This window comes from Anser cygnoides, chromosome 14 (genome assembly GCF_040182565.1).
Source record: "Anser cygnoides isolate HZ-2024a breed goose chromosome 14, Taihu_goose_T2T_genome, whole genome shotgun sequence".
Classification (NCBI taxonomy): Eukaryota; Metazoa; Chordata; class Aves; order Anseriformes; family Anatidae; genus Anser; species Anser cygnoides.
In genome coordinates, this window is record NC_089886.1 from 6,678,158 (window position 1) to 6,702,159 (window position 24,002).

At 40.0% G+C, this 24,002-nt stretch overlaps 1 long non-coding RNA gene across 1 annotated transcript; it reads right to left on the minus strand.

Moving 5' to 3' along the window:
- Nucleotides 1–17,032: 17,032 nt before the first annotated feature.
- LOC136786399 (uncharacterized) lies at nucleotides 17,033–22,474 on the minus strand. The gene is made up of 3 exons (XR_010824948.1): nucleotides 21,812–22,474; nucleotides 17,702–17,802; nucleotides 17,033–17,168 (listed from the first exon to the last, which is right to left on the minus strand). It is a non-coding gene; the product is annotated as an uncharacterized lncRNA (long non-coding RNA).
- Between the last annotated feature and the right edge of the window lie 1,528 nt (nucleotides 22,475–24,002).

Genomic DNA, 24,002 nt, shown 5'->3' on the forward strand with positions numbered 1-24,002 from the left:
AGGTACTGAAGGTAGATGCAGAATCTTGTAGAAATTCTGCCTGTGGGGACTGTTATCCAGCTGGCCTGAGCTGGTTTTCCCTAAATCCTTTCTCAGAGCCCTTAGAGCTGCACATGGAGCCACCGAGCTCTGTGCACTGCGAGTTTAAGCTCAGTCTCAGTCCTTTAAGAACTTGTACCAACTATCTCTGGCCCATAGGGATGCAAAGAAGATGATGCTAATTAGAGGGCACATTACTGGTAGGCAGAAATGTTAAGCTGTACTACGTTGAATATCTTAACACAATTGATAGAAAATTATCACTCGATTTCCCTTATAAATCACTGAATTATAATTAAAGTTCGTTGATTGACTCTTTTTTACTTTTTTCTTCTCTGAATTGTTTGGTTCACTGAATTAACAAGAGCGTGAGTCCATGTTTTTCTAAGTATTCAATACAACATTCAACATGCCACCAAATGCATAGATATACTCTGTATATTTTCTCCCCTGACAGGCTGGAGGAGGGAGCTGCGCTATAATAGTAGCTGGGTATGCAGCAGCCTTTCTATGCCTTATTGTAAGTCATTTTGCAATTATCTAGGCTCTTAGCAGTCAGCTTCTCCATGGCTGTGCATGATATCTGATAGTCCCCAGGATATCAATCAACACACACAAGAAGTGGATTTCGTGACTACAGTGGAAATAGTCAGGAGCACACCTCTTTGCCAGGAGCAGCTGGCAATCTACCTAGGCACTGCAGACACAGGCCACTTCAGCAGTAGAACCCATTTTACCTAACTTTTTGTCATTAAAAACAGCAAATGAGTCTATGCTAATTTTTTAGGCTTTTACTTTAGTCAATAATGGAAAGGAGAACTTCCAGAAAGTGATTTGTTCTAAACCAGAGCACAAGATAAGTAAGAGATGTGAAATGGAGGAGCTTGTTGTTTTCTGCTATTGTCTGCAGAGGGAAGGTGGATAATAAGGTTTAACAGCAAGATTATTAAAAGCCAAGATGAATTTAGACCCCATTTTTTGCAGTCTTATCCACTGTCCCTTGAGGACTGGCCTTTGCAGGGAACCATGTTCAGGGTTTGTCTTGGAGAAGGTGTTGGGGCAGCCAAAAACAGGGCCAGAGAGCAAGCCAGCAAGGGCAGCCCAGGGCTAACAACCACTCCCTGGTCCTCTCTTACCCGGCAGGATGGATGTACCTACTGAGATGACTTTCAGAAACTTACTGCTTTGTTAATGATAGAAATTAGTGGGAATGGTGCCCTTTTAGTAAGCATTTTGTGTGTTGTTGGCGTGTGTGCTCATGCTTTGAAGAGCCAGTGGGCAGCATGTATGAATTTAGTGCAGGCTTGATGGGCAGGTGAGCAGCAACAAGAGCTGAAAAAGAACACTGATGCAGAAAATCTTGTCGTACTGAGTGTGTCCATCATGGTGAAGTGACTCGGATTTATATGGGGAAAGATGAAAGGATTGTCATGGCAGAAAATGTATTGAAACTGCAAGCACAGTGCTGAATGACTCAGATTGACTGAGTCAGGAGGGATCTGATACTACAAGACTTATTTACGCAGGAAGAATCAGATTATTCAGCATCTCTGGCATTTTGCATCCTATTACAGTATTGATACTCCATTGCAGTTTCTTCTTCCTTTGATTTATACATTGCTTTGGAGAGCTCGACTCACTTGATTGTCTGACCCACAAAACACTTATCTAGTTTCTTTTTTTTTTTTTTTTCCATGATGTGATTCATCAGTATTATTTTTCAGCTCGCATCCATTTGGCTCTTCTTCACCTTGGGATTTGGGCAAAGATTTTTCTCCATTAAAGAAAAAAATCTACACTATATCATAGAGTCTGTATCAGTCATATGCACTGATGAGACAGAAGGAATCACAGTGATCAGTCTTATCACATTCAAAGAAATACAAAACATTGACGCATTGTATTATTGGAGTTTATAGAAAGTTTGCAATTTGTTACAGGAGAACTGAATCTGTCAATGAAAATGATAAATGGGTCACATGGGATTTATATAGCACCTGTTTTATATAAAGGAAATAGTAAAAGAAATGCTAAGAGAGTTATGGGTAACTGAACATTTCTTTGTTTCAGGATCGGTGTGGAGGTACACTTACTATAAGGATAATAAATTCTATCTGAAAAGTTTTTCTCCTATTAGAAAATTATATATACCTTCTATTTCCCTCTGAAATGCAGTGATGTGTAATTTTATACTCTAACAAACAGTTAGCTCAGAGCTGCTTACAAAATAATAATGGAATTTAGAGTAACTGGAAATGAAACCCCATTTTTTACTTTTCTTTCATTTTAGAAAGAGTGTGTTTAAACTATCTAGACATGCTAAATTTTCTTGGCTCCAGTAAAATTATTATTCTACTTCTCATTAAGGTGACTGTTTAGCTAAAGCACTTGTCGAGAGTTTCCATTCTCTTCCTCAGCTGCTGTTCAAATTGCTCCGTAAGTTAGGTTATTGTGATCGCCTGTCTTTGTGTCATATTGAGAATCAATACTATTTGGCTTGGAATTAATGAAAACATCTTTATGGAGAAGGATGTGCATAATTTGGAACATTAATATGCTGGCAGATGATGTTCTCTTCCTGCTCTTTTCTCCATTAACCTATCCCCACGAGCTGAATCTTGGCTTAGCTAAATACAGCGAGGGGTAGTACTGTTCTTCTGAATGTCTCCTGTTACAAGGTTAGAGGCAGAAAGAAATCTCTAGACACAACAGTGATGAAAAAGATACATGCCAGAGGGATAATTTACTACAGTCTTCAAATAACCTAATAGGCCTTAGGCATGCAAAGCAAACTGGGTCAACTTATTAAAAAGCTTGTTTCAAATTGCAGTGTACACCTCAAAAACATTTTGGGGGTTTGCAGTCCACTCAGTGGTGAGGCGATCCCAGGCAGACCTCCAAAATAAGGTAAAATAATCCATCTATGCCCTCTAGAGCTGAGGAGCAGAAGGATGGTCACAATGCAGTGAGAACAGCTCTCCAAGGCAGCACTGGGTGTGAGGCTGCTTGGCCTGAGCCCCTCTGTGACCCGGTGGTTTTGGGTTCAGCGGTTTTACTCGGCCAGTTCTCCTCTGCCAGGATTCAGTGCACTCTGTGAGTCAAGAGTCTTATTCCCAATGTTGAAGCTGAAGATGAGGCCCAGCAGCTTCCCACACAGACCCCCGCAAACAGACAAGGGAGGGAAGGCTTTGCCCTCTTCATTTCAGTTTGCATGAAAACTCTGTTTGGGCGCTTCCTTACGCCATGGCCCACCAAAGCCACAGCTGCCGCAGTGGAGCTCTCTGTGTCCTTCCCTGGTGCTAACTGTACGGTGGCTGTACAAATTTGGCTTAGTCCACCTCATTGGGAGACCAATTTAGCATCCAGACTGATAGATACTTTGCCTGGCCAAGCCACCTTCGTTATCTGTGCTCGTTTGCAAACGCTGATCCACAATTGGATCTGAGCTGACCCAGAACTCTATTGATTTGCTCTGACTGTACTAAATGCTAAACATATCTCTTATTGATGAACATCTGAACATGTTCTACAATACCTTTAATAAAACAAATTTCTGCTGCAGACAGAAGTGACTCAAATATGAGTCAAGCTATTATTCTTTCAATACAGCAAGCTGTATTTAAATTACAATAATATTAAATATGAAATGACATCAGAAATTAAGTAAGGAAAACACAGCTAGGGAGCCTGATGTTTTATTTTTCAATTGTTTTTAAATATCAGTGGCTAAAGATTAATATTGCTTGAAACAAGAAAAACAATCCAGCAAAAGATGAAGGAAGGAGATAAAATGGAGGAGGATAAGACCTAAAAACCTTGAAACAATAACCTTTTAGGAAGCTGAACAAAGAAAGACAGGGGGTTGGAAGTGAAAACAGAATGGCAAAATGAAATTAGGAGAAGGAAATGAACAGAGAAATACAGAAATACAGAAAAAGGAAAACATATAGGGGTAAAGACAGAGACAATGAAGAAGGAAGAGAAAAAGAAAGGAAGCAACAAGGAATTTGGAAATAAATAGGATATAGGGTCTTAGGTTAATGCAGCCCAGAAGTGACATCTGGATGCCTTTAGTCCAACCTGTTCAGAGCAGGGTCTGCTGTGCAGTCAGACTACTCAGTGCACCATGGGGTGACCTCCTCGGGGGTACTTCAGTGGCTGGCTCATGCTCTGACTGCTGCCTACCAGCACCCCCAGGTCCTTTTCAACAGAGCTGCTCCCCAGCCAGCTCTACTTTAATATGCATTGGTCTGCCTTCCCCAGCGTTCCCCTGAGTGGGAGCGGTTACTCCTAATATTTGAGGAATGGCTCTTTACCATTGCTATTTCCAAGATAACACTGTGTATAAACCTGATTAGTCCTACATTGTTATTCATTATTCTCTCTTCGGCTGTTTAAAATGATTCAATCATCCCAGAAGAGAAAGGAAACAGTACCCACAGTGCAGATTTATGTGGTGTCTGCGAGCCTGTCTCTCTGGTACTCATGAGACTTCAAACCTTAAAGGCTGTTCTGAGCTTCGGTTCCTAGCATTATGTTACCAGTAACAGAAGAGAAAGACTACAAAACAAATTTTTGCAGCACGGGGAATGTCCTACTTAAATCTACCTTGCCATTTCTCTGGAGGTTATAATGCACGATGAGTTGGTACTGGATAGTCTGCTGGCACTTATAAATGGACTATAGAAATCAGTCAGAACTTTTGCTCAAGGCATAAAGTTGTTCCAGGGTTAGACCTGAAGGTTTCCAGGCTCCTTGCTCCAAGCCCTGCTGATTGACCTTGCATTGCTACAGACCAGGTCAGTAAGCCTCCTAGGTTTTTAGGGTCTTTCCCCGTAGCCAAATGTTCCAGCACCACTGCAGTGGGGCCCTTCATTTCATCCAGAGGCTATGCTTGCTTTCTTTTGGTTGATGACCACAATCTTTTGAAATGCATGGCCTTAGCAAAACCTGTTAAACAGAAGTCTCAGAGCTGACAAGCAAGAGATTTAACACAAAACAGAACTGGAAGGGAAGACATACAGGTGATATTTGGCACATCTCTCATATTTGCTAATAGTTTTATTGGGTCCCTAGAATAGTGAAGATGATCAGTCAGGCTGACAGGACTGTATGTGCCTCCAAGCTAATGGAAACCCAGAGAATATGCTCATATTTGTTAAGGTACGATGTTTAAACGATAGCTAGCAGCCAGAGAGTAAGGAAGAAGAAGATCTACTCTTACTGGTTAGATGAAAAAAAGGTTCAAACCAGAACACAGGGCAGTAATTGGCACGTCTGTGGTTCCTTTTGAGAAACATTTATTCACAGACCTAAATGAGACTTCCTACAGTGAGTAAGCGATTCACACTCTGGCTTTGTGCTAAATAGCTACTTTTCAGATGAAGTGTACGGGCCTTGATTTTGTCTTCAAGATGTGAGAATCAAGGCCCGTGCATTTTGCCAGTGATTCTTTGAAAAGCATTCTACAGTGTAGTGTAGATGGTGCTTCCATCTGTTAAAAAGACTGTGTTCAGTGGGGAAAAAGCTCATCTTCCTAAGCATAACTATCCTTGCATCACTAAAAGATTTCCCATAAGATTTTGAAGTGCTTTATAGGTATGAGTGGCCCATACCATCAAAGCAAGATTGTTCCATTTTCCCAGAGAGATACAGAAAAAGTGTAAAGTTCTACGGAAATTGTAGAGATTTAAACTTTTTTGGCGTTAAACCCTGTTCTGTACCAGCCAGAGCTAACCCATTGGAGGAAGATCACAAGGCTTTTCTTACCTCTTTCTAGAAGAAACACTATCTTTCCTTCCATCCCTTTGGGAAAGTTGTGTAGATTCTGCTTTGAAAGACATCACATCTTTCTCTGACGACAATTGCAATAATGTCAAGAGCCCTGGAGTACTTTAAAGCCCATCTGAATCTGCTGTATGATATTTTGAATGTTTTTAGATTGCTACCAGATTTTGTACACATTAATTTGAAGGCTCTTTCTTCAGACCTTGTATATATTTATACTGAAGTGGGCACTTTTTTATGTGCTTTTGGCATTTTTAAAATACAGGCCATGGAAAGTGTTCTCTCACTGTTTCTTCACACTAAATAAAAGGCTGAAAACAGGCAATTACGCAGTTTCTGTACTCACAGCTATGCTGTTGTAAAAAAGAAGCTGATGTAGTTTTGTTATAGCTAGACTTCTAAGATATGAAGTCAACCATAAGTGGGCCCAAAAGCCCAGACTGAAAATTAAATATGCTTTTTAAAGGAAAAAGGTGATTTGAATAATGCTGCATTTCACTGCAAAGAGTGCCCAAATCTGAGGGATAAAAGGTTAAATATTGCGGAAACATGTGAAAGCACTTCCTAACGAGAAGAATAAAAAAACAACCAAACAAACAACCAAACAAAAAAATAGACAAACCCTAAGAACTGAGCAGCCAAAGGCTGCTTTTGAAACCATGTTGTTTTCTCATAGTACATACATTAATATTGGTGAATAGATGTTTACCAAGTTAGCTGGGGGGAAAAAAAAAAAAAGTTTCTAATTTTCCACTTTCACTTGCTATTAGGTTCAGATGTGCTCTACTTTATGCTGGAACTCTCAAGCTAGAGAGCAACAAAGCCACCTCAGACAGCTCCACCAAATGAACCTGAAGAGTTGCAGCAGGACAGTAAGGAACAGGAGACCCCTGGAGAAGAGTCCTCAGATATGGGGCCCATGCTGCAGCCCATCAAAGCTGTTTCCATTTCTAGCTTCAGTGGGACTGCGGTGAGAGCTGACTGGGCACAGAAGGGTATCCCTGACCCTTTCTGGTGAATAACACCAACCTCACACCGCGGTGAATACAAGTGCACATTGCTGGAGAGCGTGTTGCTATGGATTGCTGCATGTCTGTGCCACTCCTGAGCACAACTGGATTAATCAGTGGTAATACTTCATCCTTTTCAGTGCATGGAGACATTTCCTTTTTACCTGCTTTGTCTTCCTTTGCTGTTCTCTTGCCAAAACTTCATGGCAGCTTTCAAACTCCTTTGCTCCTGATCCTGTCCTCAGACAATTCATGTTGAACTAATTGGCCCTGCCACTAGTTGCTCCATCTTAAGCTCACAAATGGCCATGTAGAAGTTAAATAATGAAATCCTTGTTAAGAATCAAGTTTAGTTATAAGCTTTTGTTTAAAACCGGTTTTTTGGGTGAAGTTATGTTATGATGAAAACCCAGGGGTTTGCACCTTACAAGATTCTGCTGATTTTGATGAAACTCATCCCCTTGAGAAAAAATCTGAAAGTAAAATGTAATCTGCTTTGGAAATGTCAAAATAAAGTTTTAATATGAAAATATTCTTTGTGCTTTTTCATTTATATTAGTTTGAATATTTCTATATTATTTTGAGGTCTGTCATAAATACTGCTTGATAGGCTTTGTTAGGAACATGTCAAGATACAGTGTGAAATACAGACTGACATAACATGACATTTATATATTCCTTTACCTTTTAAAATAAGTTTTAACTACACTTCTGAGTAGAGACTGAACCAGAAAAGTAACACAAAGTCTGTCAGAGTGTTTCTCATTTGATCAAGAAGACAAGAGCATCACTGAAAGTATAACCCAGGGAATAGGTGTTGTCAGTAACCCAGTGATGGGCTTGGAATATTCCTAATTTGATACATTTTAGTAATATATAGAAAAAATATATTATTTAATAAAAATGAATGGATTTTTAGACGTTTTTCACTCAGCAAAAGATTTCAAGATTTCATCAATTCCTCCTAATTCAGAAAGAAAACAGGTCTTTAAGCATTAGTGTTTCCAGTGAACCCAAAGTGCTGACAAATTCTAATAACCATCCATTTTCTTTACTCAGATCGATTATGTGTGCATCTGACATCTGAAAAGTTCCACAGCCACCTTCGCAAATAGGATCCGGAGACTTTAGGTAGGCAAGATCACATTTACATACGGAGCAGACAAGCTTTGAAGGGGTGCAGCATCAGACACTTCATTTTCATGCAAAACAGAGAAGCTGTGAGGCAGGGCCTCAATTACGCACATAAGAGAGGGCAGGAAAGGCAAGTCTCGATTCAGAGATAACCTGTTAAATTGTTAACAAGATCTATTAGGAACTTTTATATGTGTGCACTTATACGTGTCTACATAGAGGGACAACCTCTCTATGAAGGGTAGATATGAAACTATATATTTTCTTTTGCATGGATTATCCTAGTTCTAAGCCCTCCATAAATGAAAAAAAATAAATATAAGATAACTTCAACAATATTGCAAGGAATATTAGTCTATATTTAGAAAGACAAACTGTCTCATAGTTCTGACACTTGTTTTAAAGCTATTATATGACTCTAAAACGGTTAAGATATTGGTGTTGTTTGAAACCAAACGCCTTTTATTTACTGTCTGCATTTCTATTACATTTTCAAGTGCATGAGATGACTGACGTATGAAGTTTTCTGGGGATTTATCTGCCCAGCTTTTATTGAACATAACTAGAGTTCTGAGGATTTTGTAAATAATGTTTGAAGCACAGTTTTTGCAGAGCTCACAATATCTACTACTTGAGATTGCAGTCTTAAACCTATTAAGTATGGGAAAGAAAAGCAATACTCTCTGATGTTGCTTGAAGTCATGTAAATACAAATACTTTCCCCCTTAATAGATTTTTCCAGCTCAGTGGGATCCTGGCTGAAAATTTTGGAATAGTTTTGCAGTTCTCTATAGGAAATAGCTGGGGATAGTATATCATAGTATCCCAAAGTAGTGAGGAGAAGGGAAGGGAAGGGAAGGGAAGGGAAGGGAAGGGAAGGGAAGGGAAGGGAAGGGAAGGGAAGGGAAGGGAAGGGAAGGGAAGGGAAGGGAAGGGAAGGGAAGGGAAGGGAAGGGAAGGGAAGGGAAGGGAAGGGAAGGGAAGGGAAGGGAAGGGAAGGGAAGGGAAGGGAAGGGAAGGGAAGGGAAGGGAAGGGAAGGGAAGGGAAGGGAAGGGAAGGGAAGGGAAGGGAAGGGAAGGGAAGGGAAGGGAAGGGAAGACACAATGCATTAGACTTCAGTAGGTAATTTATTCAATCCGTATTTTTCTCAGTAGAAAGAGAACGGTTATCAGAAAATGTCAAGTTGCTGTACTCAAAACCTTTCATGGGAATGCACTCATTTCAAATAATTATTGGGTGAAGATTTCTCTGTTTCAGGGTGGGGTTCCAAGAAGCACATTGAAGTACTTTGTTCCTTTCCAAGAACAGTCAACAGCCCAGTGCTCTGGGTATTACCCCAAGCTTATGAGAGATCATATTCAAATCCCCGTTCCTACACATTTTTGAAATTAATTCCACAGTAGCCAAAAGTCTGGCACTCCAACTCCTTCTGTGGTGAGCAGATTGAGACATCTGATCCAGAGCTGTCAGAGCAGAGCTTTGAGCCTGACCTGGATGTGCCATCATGCTGAGCGAGCACCTACCCAGGAGCGAGTACCCACACATATACATGTGTTTTCTCAAGGTAACATTCAGATAGTCTTTGTTTTAAATAAAACCAGATCCTAAAGTATTAATGTGGTAGCAGAGACATTTCTTCTCAATGTCTGAAAATTATTTCAGAAGGTAGCTAACATTCAGTGAAATTCTGGTGAGGATACATACCCACCAAACACAAGCAAATACAGAAAACGGAGATAGCTTTGAAATTTTTCCAAAGAGCAAGTAAAAACAATTTTTCCTCCTTTATTCTCCCTTATATGACAAACAAATGCCATTAATAATGACAAATGAAATGTAAAAACTTCTGTGACTTGCCTAGGGCTGGAAACCGGGTCAGTAATTCAACTACTATAAGAATACAATGTTTATGGTTCCCAGCTGCCTCTTTGCTTCCCTAGATTGCGTTATTTGTTTCCCTGGTATGCTGAAAATGCCCTAAAGTATAAAGAGGAACTTTTAAGAACTACATGTGATTACATAATGACAAAAATGGGATTGTTTGGAATAATTTTTAAATGACTAAATGAGCTATAGATAAAAATTATCTCCTAATTTTGCTGATAGAGTGTGATAGTTCAGAAACATACCTTCAGTAATGAAACTGCTGCAGCTTAGAACGGGAAAATGTAATCATTTTTGCAAAGATAAAGTTAGACAGTTTAAAGTAAATTAAAAAATCAGTGACATCTAATTTACTACTGCTTTACACACATGCAAACCAAATCATTAAAATGTATATACATATATATAATATATATATTGCGTATTTAGTTATATATTCAAGTAGTTTTATTTGGAAATTTAGCTTAAACAATGAAACGCATTAATACCTGATATCTATATACTTTTCAGCAGAGCTGTTCCCATTTTTGTAAGCACTTATTATCATAATAACTCTAATACAGCAGGAAAATAAAAGTCAAATTCAAAAAAATATACTTGCACATGTTTCAAGATGCTTGCTCACTTAAAAGTCAGGATTATATTTAAGACTCTTTTGTAATCTATGTATAGTTCAGGATGCAGGTTTCTAGAAAGAGAAAGAAAAAGCAAGAGAAGCCCAGCAAAAAGAAAGTGATAAATAACCAAACTTCTGCAGACCTGACTTTGATTTGTTTTTTCCTATAAGTATATTCAGGAGCTGATTACTTCTGCTTTCTCAGTGACAAGTACTTCAAGTGAATCTATTTATCTCCTTATTATAGCAGAACCAACAAAAACAAAAATCAAAGCCAAACAGGACTGTCTTTATGAATAATCACAACTGACTTAACTGCATTCTGAAAATGTTAGCAACAGGATAGGACATACAAAAGAGGCAGAAACAGTCACCAGAATGAAGAGTGCTGCACAAAATATTGATTATGTCCCCTTACAGATATGCATTCAGGACTAATAAATACGTAAGGATGGGAAAGTGAGTGGTGGAAGAAGAACGACATAATCAGGTGAAAAATTAATCCTGGGTAAACTGCCTAAACTAAAGCATCAGAAATCACAACCTTCTCACTGAAGAAGAGTAGGCAACCAGTCATAAAGATGAAAATCTCAGTTTTACAGTATTTGACAAAAACACTATTGATTTGCTATGAAAGCTACGAAAGTTGTGATATAGAGGTGTTAAGGCAGAAGGCATCCCTGATTTTCTGTGTGTGTGTGTTGAAGAGGAAGGGAATTTGTTTTTTCACTACCCACAGGTAACCAGAAATATTACAGGAAACTAAGGGGCTCTCACATCTGCAAAAAGAATGTCATTACATCTTCCTTCCACCTCTCTCTACCTATGCTATGTGCCTCCAACATCATTTGGCTCCCTTAGAGCACCTCCTTCCTCTCCAATCCTTGCTCATGTCCTGATTTCCCTTTGCTACTATCTTTTAATTCTCTCGGCCAAAATAGAAATCTTACTAACATCCTACCAACATAACTTGAATCCATACTCTCATGTCTCAGTGCAGGATACCCATCTTCTCAGCAGGGTAGGGAAGAAATGCAGAGAAAGCTCTGTTTAAACTCTGGGGGCACGAGGATGGCTGGATGCCCTGCTGCAGCCTTTTGCTGCTGCTCCAGTTGCTGAAATCTGCAGTAGTGCAGTGTCTGACTGCTCTGAAGCCATCCATTCCAGATTAACCTTTTTTTTCTGTGTTTGCCTGACATCTGCACAGCTTCTCTTTTTCAGGTGTTCCTAGAAATCAAATAACACCTGCCATACAAAGTATATTAAATAAATTTGCTATACCAACATTGATATTCATCTCCCATCAGCCTTGCCTGATGTATTTGTGTATGTTTGTGTCTGTGTGTGTAAATCATGCTATAAACCTGAGGGGATTAAAATGATCAATTTATTTCTTTTGACACCAGAGAAAATGGAGCTAAGGACTGAAGGTGCTGATCCATCAATGCTAAAAAATAATATTTGAACCCTTCTTCCTTCAGAGCTGACCTTTTCCTCACCTTCTGAGCACGCATCTCTCACTTGCTTGTTTTTCTGTAGATTCCTTCCATGATTTAATAGCTTTGACAGAAGAATACATGTAGTGTTTATTATCAAAATGTCTTGGAAATGCAGATCAGCATGCCCAGAGCAGAAGTAGTTTGTTTGCTACTTAATGGCAAAGTGGTCGAATTCTAAAAAGGGCACTGATGTTATTATTTAAAGACAAGAAGAAAATAGGCAGTAAAGAGAACCGACCTATTAGAAATTCAGTACTGTCTACAAGATAGTAATAACCTTCTGCCATGGTAGAGAAATAGAGGTAGTTAATGCCTTTAAACTCAGTTAGAAACAACATTCATTTCTTTCCTTTCTTGACACTGTTTGTCTCTGAAAAGGCAAAACAAGTGTCTGTAATTGTCAGCAAAATGCCATCTCAGCCTGGGTAATGTAGTGGTTCCTCAGCTTTTTGTAAAGAAAGGATTTCCCAAGTTTTCTGGAGAAGAATAAATAAATAAATAAAAATTGTGCTGCATGTATAGACATCATAATATGTTCCCCAAAGCAGGTTTCCCATGCTGTCCTCTCCAGGGGCAGGTCAGGCCATGGGCAGAGGCAGGATCATCACAGCCTAGACAGACCATGGTGTGACCTGGCTGGGTAGATGCTATTTGCTAGACAGATAAATAGAATATATAAATATAAATATAAATATAAATATATATAATCCTAAAAGGAAATATGAGAGCTTTTGAGAAATTAAATCTTTGCATGCATTTTGCCTAAAAGTTTTACTAGTTTCTTATTGCAGAAAGTACTCTTGGGATCTGTGCCTCAATCTCATACAATCTTACAAATAAGGACCATTGCTGTTCAGCAAATTTCTCCCTCTGGTGGAGATTGTGTTATAAACAGAAGATAATCTTTCTGTAGCCATAAAACTAAGGCTTGGAAATCCCATTGCTCGGACATGAGTTTCTCTGAATGAGCCACCCAGCATGAGGCTGTACACTTCACAACCCAGAAGCAGAGAGTTCTGCAGCTTCTGTGCATATAAACATTGTGAATATGCTTTCTTAATGATCTCCAAGAATGTAAGTCTTACCTTCCCACCCCAATTGGTGCTCCCCAAAAAAATAAAAATAAAAAGAGAAACTGTCTTTCTACTCAGAAGACAGGAACAATGCAAAACATTTCTCTTTCATCAAGGTCTCTTTAATTTTGTCTGGAGCAAAGTGATGTTCTACTTAGGTGTTGGGGCACAACTTCAATTCTACCACCTTGGGACAATTTAAACTACACGGAGGAGCAATGCAAGGACATGTTGCAGTGTCCAGAAGGGCTGATAACAACCTGAAGAGGGTAGCACAGCGAGGACTATGCCTAGGAGCCTGGTTAGCACTATGAGCCAGCTGCTCCTTCATGGCCATGATCTTTTTGATGGAGCAAGGTGCCTGCCCTGCTATGGTTCGTGGGATGTGTTTCAAAGTTGTCAATTGCTTGGCAGGATACATAGCTGCTATTTGGGCCATTTAGCAGACAGCTCATCATCCAGTATTTCAAAATGGGGCCATTTTGTAGGAGGCATTTGTGAAATAGCACATTTGTGCAATCAGAAGGAAATGGGGCTCATTTCAAATGTCCCCCTTCACTACAGCTCTCATCAGCATAGTAGCAGAGCAACTTGCAATCTTCAAGGCCAATAGGCAGGCATGTAGATTTTCCTAGTGAGGTATGCCAGAGGATGTGCTACAGCATCTCAGATGCCTTTGGCTTGCAACATTTATCCACACGTGCCCACAGTCGTGTTTCACAGAATGAAGGTTTCACTGCACATGCACAGATCCAGAAACCTCTCACAGTGCTTCCTGCTGGCAGAGGAGCTGCCTTGCTGCTGATAACTCCTTCCCACCCAGAAAGGAGCAGGGGGGTTTGGGACTAATGTTCTGGACATAGGTCCATTTTTTCAATATATTCCTAAGTGACAAGCACTGTGCACATCCCTATAAATGGTGGGGCTTTAGTAATTTCTTAACCTGCAGTATAAAATGGATTTTCATATAAAAATAAAAAAAAAAATAAAAAAAATCATTGTTACCACTTGTCATTACACGTATCATTTAACATCAGCTTCCGTCCCCAAACTGCAGCTAATTATAGAGATAAGGAAGAGGAAAAAGAAGGAAGAATAAAGACTACAGTCTTGAAGAAGAGTTTTCCAGCAATTCTTTAGAAGTAGAAATAAGGATGTCAGTTGCACAGTTTCGCCTTCTTTGAATTTTTTTGTCTAGGTGAGTTTAAGTAATCAACTCTCATAACATTCATAAACTCTCTGGGAATGAATTTCAGCCTTGTGAGTTCATACTGTGAGAAAAATACCATAAACAAGCTCCCAGGATAATGATTTGTTTCCACAGAGGGCCAGACCATGGGGAAATGTCATAAAATGAGATGAAGATGCGGCCTGGACTCTAACAGGCAGATAATTCTCCCAAATTGGCTCTCTGTGCCATCAAACAATAACTTCAGATGCTGTTCAAATATGACAGTATTGATCTGGCCAGTGCTAATCCCCCAAATCCGTTCTTCAATTGAATATTGCTTGACAGCTTAGTGGCTCCAAGTCATTTCTCGGCAAGGGAGACTCAACAAATGACTGTTTCATTGCAGCAAGGTAAAATATATTGAATTATTCATGGATTAGTCTATCTGAAACCCGCATGGCTGTGGCAGCCGCAGAGTGCCTGGAAGCCATCCCTACATCCATGCCTTCCCTTACACCCATGTGTCTCTCCCCTAGTGCCAGGCCAGTAACCGAGTCCCTGCCGTGGCAGCTCTGGGGAATGTTTGCATAGATAACCAGTAAACCCTGCCAATGGGGCAAGTGGGAATTATTCAGCTTGTCACCAGGACCAGAGTTACGCTGGGGCAGACTGGTGACCTGACAGAGCTCCTTGAGGGTGCTGCATAAGGGAAGGGACAAAACATCAGATCTGAGGTTCACCCCAGTGGGGAGGGTGCAGGGGAGCCAGCCAGCCTCCCCGCGAAACACACCAGGGTCTTCACACACTGCCACGTCCAGAGTGACAAGGGCACTGGGCGAGAGAGTCCAAAAAAACACAGATTAATGCTTGTGAACCTTCCACACCCAGCAAAAGGAGCAGTCCAGATCCACTGCAATGCAACTTTCATTAGTTTTGCTTTTCTTGGTGCTACCCTTTTTTCAAGGAATAGCACAGGTTTTTGGGGTTTATTGATTATTACTTTTATGGGAGAAAATATTTTTATTTGAATACTCCTGAAATGTTCAAATGACATTCGACAAATTCATTTAAGGTGGTGTTGCAATTCTGTACTTAAAGATGAATCATCATAGTTTATCATCAAGATAGTTTTAAGCAATAAAAATCTGTTTTTGTTACTTATTTTAATTTCTGGTGGGTCATTTGCAGTTCTACTATATTTCTTAAGAACTTTTCATCCAGTATCCTGCTAGCACACATGACAACTTGTAATGATTCGCAGAGGTGGATCTTTTATTCAAGGAGCTTTTTACCTTCCTGTGATATCCAAGAATTACTAGAGGGAAAAGAGATTTTAAAACTAGGGTTTTAAAAGTTATTCTCTTATTCCTGATTCAATAAACACATGATTTTATATTCATTTTGTGGGATATCTGTAGATTTATTTATTGAGCTGGTTGTTCTAAAGTGATTGTACAATCAAATTATCTTAACATGACAGCTGGGAGGGTTCTTCCAGTGAATTTGTATCCCACACAGCACTGAAAATGAAGGCTTTCCTAGGAATATTCACTCCACTTCATTTGAATTGCTTAAGTGCATTTCAATGGCCTTTCATTCCACTTAACCTCGCTCTATTATCAGTGTGTTAAGCTGCCTTCAAATGCAGCACTTAACCTCTTTGGGGTAGATTTCAATTAGAACCAGTATTGACCTTCTTCTGTAGTGACCACTGTGTTTTTGGAGCTGGTGCGATTCTTTTTATTGTTTTTATTGTAAATGAATGGATAAATTGCTAGGCAGGGAATATATTGTGTAATAATCTAACAAAGAAAGCCACTTAAATAGTAAGCACTACAAAATGCAGTTAGTTCTGATGTTTTTGTTCCATAGACAACCTGCAGCATACAAATATAGCAAGACCGAAGTATAATCATTGAACTAGAGATGGGTGGGAATGAGTCCATCTTACAAATAAGCAATGTTTGCCTAATATTTATCTCCCAAATATTTCTCATCTCTCTGACCTAAAGTATAATCAGGAATAGCTACCAGGAATAATTGCAACATTTACTTATTCTTAAAAACCTCCATTGCTGAAGTATCCCAAATGTTCCTCGTCTCAAGCTCGAATTTCCTTAATCGGACCTTTTTTCTTAATATCTCCATTATCTTAATATCTCCAATATCTCTTAATATCTCTTTGGCTTCCAATTAAGCCCCATATCTGTGAACATGGAGAAGTGCAGATCACTGCTCATGTGATGATAAGCTTCCATGCACATTGAGGCTTATCAGATTTTCCCTGTCACTTTCCTTTTGTGGAAGAAATAATTTAATTTCTGTCAACTTTCTGTTATAATGTGTCTTTCCCAAAACTCTATTATTTTTCATTTTATAGCCTTTAGCTGTTAATAGCTATTCTGTAATTATTACAATTTACTGACTGCTTCCTGGTAATCACCCCCTGATATATTAATAGAGGGCAGTTAAGTACACTCTTAATTAAAATTTTAATAATATTGCAGAAGACTTTTTGTGGACAGCAATATCAGAGTAGAAAGCATTGCAATTTCAGCCACTTTTTTTTTTTTTAGTGGTTTATGAATGAATTTTCATGCCTAAATATTAACCATGGAATGAATCTGATGTTATACAGTTAACAGGTTAAGGAATTCTGAGCTTAACAACAACACATACTGAAACAGAAAAAGCCTGGGAAGAGTGTAAGCTTTATCTCCTTGTACTGGAGTGGCAATTTTACCAAGCAACAAATTTATCTTGTAATTTCTAGATTGCCAGAAATTCTGAAAAGTGTTGGCTTCAGAATAGAAAAGAAGGAAAAATAAAATAGTTCTTTTTGTTGATCTGATCTAGTTACAGCCACACATAACCTTGGGGCTTAAGTGTTCTCTCTCACTTGAGGTCGACTTCATTTGGTAGGATAGCACACAAACCAACTCAAATCCAAGTGTCTGAAAAAAAAAAATAAAAATAAAAAGACAAAAATGATCAGAAGTCCTGGGGTTAGTCTTGTTATTTTTGTCTGATTTTAACTTGGATGGCTCTACTCAGCTCATTCCTCAAACATTATAGGAAGTCCTAAGAAGTAAAGGATTGGCTCTACAGTCATTGCAAGGACTTCTGTAGCCTTAATGACAAGGACCCTTGAGGAGAGGTAATGAGCTATAGGATTTTCTGATTAACCATTTATTACAGTGGAAACCCCAGGAAGAAAAATCCTTTTGTGATGGCAATGACTAAGGTGTAGGAATCAGTATGAAATTGTCACTTGTCTAGTAGGTACATAGATAATATTGTTCACTTTCACAGACTACCCAGAGATCATGGGATGGAGTTGGCATGAATGATGTCTACCCTCCCATTCATCATGGACATATCATTGAGAGTTTGGATACTTCCTTGTTTCCGTCTGTAATGCACAACAAAGAGTATCTATCAATCTCTGTATCCTGGCACTTCATTCTACAGAGGTAAGATAACTTACCTTAAAGAGGTAAGGATATTGGGGCCCTAGTGAAAGCATCGGTAACCGTCTTCAGTTTGTATTGCAAATCTTACTTGGTTCCCAAGAGCCTGGGATTCCACCTTAAAATTAAAAAAAAAAAAAAAAAAAAAAAAGAAAAGCCAGGGGAACAACAGTCTTTTTTTAGAGTTGAAAACATTTGTAAATTCCTGCAGAAGTCTTCTATCAAAATCTTTACGCACTACACCTTTCTGCAAACTGTGCTGCCTCAGCCTTTGGTTGAACCCTACTGACCTTTCCATTTATTAAGCTTCCCCGGAGAATTTCTCCAGGAGGAATAGCAGAGAAAAATACACGACTATTCCCTGACTGTCTTAAGATGAAAACAAAATGCGCCTTAAGCTGCAACTAAACGCATTATTTTAGAAACCACGCTGCAGCTTGACACTGGCAAACAGTTGAGAAGAAGTCCAGGCAACGACAGCCCTGCGGCGTGGGGCTGGGATCGGCCGGACCCGGCGGTAGCGCTCTGCTCTGCCAGCTGCATGGCGAGCACTGCGCTGGGCACTGAGCTGCATCACGCTGCTGGAACCGCACCAGAGCGAGCCTCGGGCAACCAAAGGAGAAATTAAGTGTTAATGAGCAGACTGTCCTGAATCACTGCTTCAAACAGACTGGAAATCTGGCCAGCCAGCCCTCCCGGGTGCACACAGCGGGGCGAGCAAGAGCGAGACGGAGATGCTTGTGGTGCAGGGAGGAACACCAAAAGGGCTGTAACGGGTTTTAGGGTGTCCTTTCCATCCTGGAATTCACTGTACAATTTTTAATGGCAAGGAAATTTTATTGAAAAAAAAAGCAAAATATTCCAGACAGTGAATTATTAGGGAAATATCTGTTAATTGTGCAGCCACTGCGAAATGGGTGTTTCCAGATGAGACAGTGCCCTACAGCCAACAGAGTGAGTCTGTTTATAGTGCAATTGCCATTTCAGGAAATGTTAGCTGGGCTGCTGCTGAGAAGTTCAGGCTTTTCTGTCAGCAAATCTTTTTTTCTCCCTGAACTTTGCTGTTGTACTAAATTGTGGTGCTGAATCTGAAGAAAATTCTCCTGGCATTACATATATGCATTGAAAATTTGTCTTCCACTCTGTAATTTCTTGATCAATCTATGGTAGTTCTGGCAGAAGGAAAACAGGATATCATAAAGCCACGGTGATTCAGAGTTAGTATACAGTGAACACAATTTCTTTTTCAAGTACAACACCCCCAGATTTACCATGCAACACAGGGTAGATTACTGCCTGAACTGCTAATAAACATTGCCCTATCACAAAGATAAATATCTACCATTAGAGCTAAATCATACAGCGTGTCTCGCTGAAAAAGTAATCCCATTAATCTAGCTGCTCTTCTCACCTTTAGTGGACATGCATACTAACAGACTAACAATTACCATTGCTTTAAAAGATGTACAAATATGGTTTTGTTTGCTTCAAACTGAAATATGTATTTTTTTTCTCACTAAAAACAACAACAACAAAAAAGAGTTTTTTTCTTATTTTCTAATTTTGAGATTTAGAAAACAAACAGTGGGAACTAAAGGCTAGACATCAGCTCAATTTCACAGCTAGTGGGAGCAGTTCTTTTCTTCAAGTCAATAACTCACCACAGAAGGCACTTTCTTATCCCAGCTCAATTCCCACATCTTCCTGAGCCATTCTGACCCAATGCCTCCTGCTTCCACAACCTTTGAAGTATTTCTTAATGAGGTTTTTCCAGCCTAACTTGCTGGAAGTCTCCCACTTTCCACAGACTATTGGAATATTATTTACAGTATGAGTAGGTAGATGCTCCCAACAATATAACCCTGTCGAGTAGATGTTTTCCTTCTTTGACTGTATAGACAAGAATTCTTTAGAAGGAAAAAATACATATACATTTATCTTTTTAAATTAATAAGTTAGGGAACAACCCCCCCCCCCCCCTTTTTTTTTAAGGTTTTCAAAACAGGTGTAAGGTTCTCCGTTTATCATAAAACAGCCCCCAGAATTTCAGATCTTCTTTTCCTTTCCAGAAAGAGCAAAAACAAACTCTGAGGCTATAGAGATGGACTTGTTCATGGTCAGGGATCTGGTAAAAACAGACCCATTCCTGAACGTCTAAAACAACATCCGCTTCTCTTTCCCCACTTTATTCTCACACCGATACAGAAGACTCATCTTTCTGTTTTTTCGTTTGTTTACTGTTTGTTGGTTTGTTTTCCAGAGCTTTCAGTCAGGCTGTTATTTCATCTTGCTTCTCACATCTCCTAGAGCTGAACATTTTGGGCCATAGAGATGCTGTCTCTTGGCCAGTTCAGACCTGAGCATGATTTTCTCCTGTTCTGGAACCTTACAGTCATTTTTACTTTATTCATTTTAAAACAAATGGACATTTGGCTTTCAAACTAAAATTTTCTAGCTCACATCTTTCTTAGCTAGGCAATATCAGCACAGAGTGATGACTATATTAGCAGCAAAGTAAACTCTGTATTTCTTAGAAGAAATACCTTCTTTTTAAGGTTTTCCCCTAAGACGCCAAAATTGCTGGTGGAGAAACACTTGAAAGATTTTCTGTTAGAAAAATGGAAATGGAAATTATTTGATGTCTTCATAAGTCACAAACCCATGACTGCAATGGGGCTGTTCATAACTTCTCAGCAAACCTCCTACATTTACCTTAGCACTGTGGATTATTTTTAGTGATGAAAGTGATGCAGAAAGGGACAGAAGATGCTGCCTGGGTTTTCTGCAAGCAAGAGATAAGTTCAGGTATTGTATTCACAGCATAGCTGAAATAAACCTTAATTTTCCAAAAAACCTAATCTTGCTAATTTCAGAGTATGAAGAATCACAACAGGTAGCTCAGCCAGTCTAGCTTGGTTCAACATAAGCATGGAAAACTGCAAACACATTCAACCCACATTGAAGAAAACAATTGCCTGAATTGTCTGGGGATACTCCGGGCTTTTCTTTCTCCTGCAGCAGTCTTGTGGGCTATCTGGGTTTTCTGATTGTTTCTCACCATTCCTGCTAAGACATTCGACTCTTACTCACTTCTTTTTGGATATCACTTGAAAAGTAGTAGCTTTTAAAAATTGTTTTTCAAGCCATTGCCTTTCTGCAAGGCAGAGAACAGCAAGGCTATTGTGCAGTGGTAATGCCATGGAGCAGATGGTGACATTGATGCCAGTTACTGAGAGGCACGAAGCTCTCAGTAACTCATATCTGTGGAGATGAGTGATTTTCTACACAAAAGAAAATCTCTATATATGATCTGTTATCCTTTGACTTGTGTATATTCTTTTAATTTTATCCCATATCCAACCCTTTTTCCTGTAGCTTCCTGAATCTTTTTGCAGTTATGAAATATTCATTTATATTGCCTTATGTCTGTCACTCATAGCTTTGTGCAGCTGGTTGGTGGAAGAAAACAAGCAAAAAGTATGGTACAGTGTATTTCAGTAACACTGACAGAAATGGTGCACAGGTGCCAGAGGGGCTGACTTAGGAAGGGCACCAAGAAACATCTGCCCCAACTCTTTCAGAAGCTGCTGCCCAGTACAAGGTGCTGCAGAAGTGAACATGCGATAATCCCTGAAACCCTCCCCAGGGAGAGGCTGGAGCCACTTGTGGTGACACATCTGGCTCTGCCTTCTCTCCTGGAAAGAGGTGGGAAGGCTGCTGTAAGGTGACAGGGCTCAGCTGTCAGAGCCCTAGTCCTGCTGTCAGTCTCGTTGCACCTCAGAAAGTGAAATGCCACGTGTGAGAAACTACCTGCAAGGTATGCGGAGCCAGACACACAAGGTGCTTTCCAATAAATTTAGCTTCAAGTCATGTATTTCCTTCAAGGGGACAGAAGGGCAGGCATGTTCAATAAAACCAACACCTTGCAAAAAAGCAAAAGCATTCTTGAACTAAATTTTAGACCAATTAAAAGGGTTTAACTAGACTGGAAATGAAACATTTCATTTCAAGGTGTTCAACCTTGAAATGTAATTAGAAATTTGAATGGAGAAGTCTGTTTTGGAACAAAATTAAAAGAAAACAAACAAACAAGCAAAGAAACAGAAACACAAGAAAATAAAACTCACAGCTTTTGATGTTGAAGCAAGACCCTGCCGTCTGCCAGTGAAACATCCTAGTCCTCTAATCTCTGACCACCAGGCAGCGAGGAGAGCTGGGTTACAGCATCCTAAAAATGGTGCGGAAAGATGTTCAGGCATGCTTAGGATGTTAAACCATGACAGAAATGAGTTCAGATCCTGATTCTTCAGTGTGAAGAAAAAACTGCAAATAAATAAGACCGAATACAAAAGTTAAACATACAAAGATTAGAAAGATTTTGCTGATACTAAGCAGTGAACCCACAGTGCATCCCGAGTAGCCAGGGTTTTCAGCAGAGATCACAGATGTATTTTCAGTGCCAGTAATGAGAAGCAACAGTTGGTTAAACAATATTAAGAACTTTCTTTTGATGTGTGAGTCAGCAAGGCATAGAGTATTAACCATGTATGATCCTCATGGGCTGGCTCTCGGCTTCATCTCTTGGCGGGGAGAATAAGAGAGCACATAATTGCTGGTCCCGGCAGGGAAGCAAAGCAAAAAAGAGCTGTAGCAGCAGCAGAGCTATAGGGGTCCCAAATGTATGAGCTACTGTGCATATACCTTCTCTGGGGGGAGCCTGCACAATCCTAGAGCATAAACAGCAACAGCTGTTTGTATCCTCATCCTGCTCCGGCTCAGAGGGAGGACTTGCTTATATCTAGGAGAAATATTGAAGAGTATCTATCCCATTTTTTACCAGATGTTTTCATGTTTTTAATATGCCAAGGTGGGGAAGGAAGGGGAAGCACAATTCTGTTTCAGCTTTTATAAAAACACATATATTACAAAACCTTTCAGGTTTCATTTAAAATTTTGGTGGGGAAAAATCATCTTGTAGAAAACAAAACCCACAAATATTGACAATCAGTACTTCCCAGAATTGACCAGGGAAGTTACAAAATCTATGAGGATCAAATGGGAAGATAGCACAGCGAATAATTTAGTTTGAAATTGAATTAACACAATATTCAATCGTATCAGGTCTCAGATGGAATATCAGACAGAAATCCATCCCAGGATATCTGAATCCTGACTTTACAACTGAAACCTTTATAGACCAAATTCAACAGTTTTATGCTATTTCCTGAACTTTTCCCCAAGAAGAAATGCAATATTTGGTTGGCACTGATAGCTGCCAGGGCTTAATTCTTGTCTTGCCCACACTACTTTAACAGAGACCAAAGTCTATGAATTAATTCACATTGCTCCCTCCACATTGCAGCCACTGTGTGCTCAGTTTCCTCTTCAGTGTTGTTTTGTGAAACAAATTTTATAACTCAATGTCTTGCTGCTGTCTGCGAATGCTTTCCCTTAGGCAATGCCCACTTGTGCTATTGTTCCTGTGCCTCCTTGAACAGGACAGCCATCACCAGTCTGTCCCATAACAACAGCCCAGAATAAAACCTACGCAAGAGGAGCCTTGAGTTGCCTGCAAGTTTCCAAGAGGAGCCGCTGGCAGTGCATCTTGGAGAGGAGAGGCATGGCTTGGGTTCCACCTGGTGGCCAGGAGATTGCCTGCGATAGCCACAGGCTCCGAAATGTCCACCTCGATGGCCACAAGGACTTGCACAGACATCCAAGGACCACAGGTCCAGCTCCAGCCATGAGGATATGAGTGACACCAAGGAGGTGAATGCCCCTGATGAGACCAGTGCTGGGCACTGCCAGTGCCTGAGCAGCTGCTGTCACTGCAGCTGGGAAAGGGAAACAGGTCCATCAGTTTTCTCCGGTTAGTCCATGGTGAGCAGCTCCAGCGAAGAGACAGTTGAGGGGTGTTTGTACCTTCTCTGTCTTTTAAGGTTTGTCAGAGGTTGTCTGGAAGGACGCAATCAAGGCAGCTTGCTCCTGCCAGTCTTGCATGGCTCCCTTGCCTTTACGAGGCACCTAAGCAGAGATCCCCTTTGCAGCACAGTGATATTCAGTGGCAACTCAGCAGGATGACCCCCGTACATCTTTCCAAAGCAGCAGTGGCTTCTCTGCTGGATACTTGCCCATCAGATCATTCCCAACAAGAAATCTGGCTGCAGCGGCTGGCTCCAAGGAGGGGCTGTGGGCTGTTCATTGACAAAACTGTTGAAACTTGTTAAAACGTGCACTTCTCCACAAAAGTAGATCCCCAGTGAATTATTGCCACAGGAAGATCTACCCTGTGGCAAGGCTTGCCTAGGATGCTTCTGC